The sequence below is a fragment of the Tupaia chinensis genome, unplaced genomic scaffold (assembly GCF_000334495.1).
Source record: "Tupaia chinensis unplaced genomic scaffold, TupChi_1.0 Scaffold148019_1, whole genome shotgun sequence".
Taxonomy (NCBI): domain Eukaryota; kingdom Metazoa; phylum Chordata; class Mammalia; order Scandentia; family Tupaiidae; genus Tupaia; species Tupaia belangeri.
This window is the reverse complement of record NW_006207869.1, coordinates 263,739-265,049: the sequence shown is the minus strand read 5'-3', so window position 1 is coordinate 265,049 and position 1,311 is coordinate 263,739. Positions and strand designations below refer to the sequence as shown.

Below are 1,311 nucleotides of genomic sequence, written 5' to 3'. Positions count from 1 at the left end.
ATTAGCCTATTCTCTGATTATTTTGTTCATCCCTGCTCCTAGTATTTTTTTCCTCTGCATATAATGTAAAAATTTTATTTTAGTTAATGTGTCTTATTTTCATGAATGTTTATTTTAATGTATCATATTAATTTCTTCTTAATTTACATTGGCATTTTTTGTATGTGCTCAATAGAGAGAGACAGAGACAGAGAAAGAGAGGGAAAATGAGAATTCAATCCTTGGGAGTGATGGCTACACTGCAGTTTTTTCTCTGCCATTCTCCTCTTCAGATTTTGGGCATCTACACACGTGCACCCAGCATGATTTTCAAAGCACTGGGTCTGGGACTCCAACCTGAGTTGGCTATGTAGATTCCAGTGCTTTCACTTTTAAGTCACCTGCTGACCGGCCTTGTTTTGTCTTGTTTATTTCAACGTATTTCGTTCAATTTGCACAATATTATTTTCTTTATTTTTTTTATAGCAAAATTATTTTATTTTCATTGCCAGCAATTTGATATAAAAATTTCCATGGTCTTCAATTGCACTGTATGTTTCTTTTCTTTAGAATGTCCTTTTTTTATTAAAATAATTCCTAAACCATTCTATATGCTCAACCTTCTGTTTAACACTTAGATATGACTTTTTGGAAAGGCCACAAGCCACCAGCTCCATGAAGTGACAAATTGGTCCTTATTTTGGAAAATCCTCTAGGTATTTATTTTAAAAAATTACATGCCCATCAAATTCTGAACGATCATCATCAAAACCTGCTTCATTGGTAATTGGGAACTCCCACAGCTTCCCTTCTTTTGTCCACTGGATCATCTCCTCAAACCCATTTGGAATAAGCTGTTCATTGACTCTGGCAACCTGTTTAGCAAATTCCACATTCCAAAGTGAAGGCGATGTCTATGGTTCAGGTGCTTCTTCAGTAACTGCCTTAGTGTCAAAAATATTATGTCTTCTCCCCTAGAATATATTTCTCCTTAGACATTTTCTAAGATCAGCTGTCCTCTCCTGGCCAAGGGCTCTGTCCAATCCTTCATCAAACTGAATTGGATGCTCTGGTCTTGTACTAACTCTAGCTGTAACAGATCTGGCAACATTCATATCTGATATTATGTTCCTGACACTAATTTTAGATCTCTTTCCATCTATCTATTCCCTCACGTCTTTCTCATGCTGCTGGAGTTGCCTGACCAGTTCTGATTTGGTCCTCTGCTCATTGAAAGGGAGGGATTCTGCAACAGCAGATGGAGCCGCCACCAACTCAGGACTGAGCTGCTCCTTTCTCTTCTTTGTTGTATCTTCTGTAGTTTTCTTAAGC

General features: G+C 37.4%; 1 pseudogene; it reads right to left on the bottom strand.

Annotated features, from left to right (window-relative positions):
* Positions 1-560: 560 nt before the first annotated feature.
* LOC102477053 (28S ribosomal protein S31, mitochondrial-like) overlaps positions 561-1,311 on the bottom strand; it is a 4,203-nt pseudogene continuing 3,452 nt past the window's right edge.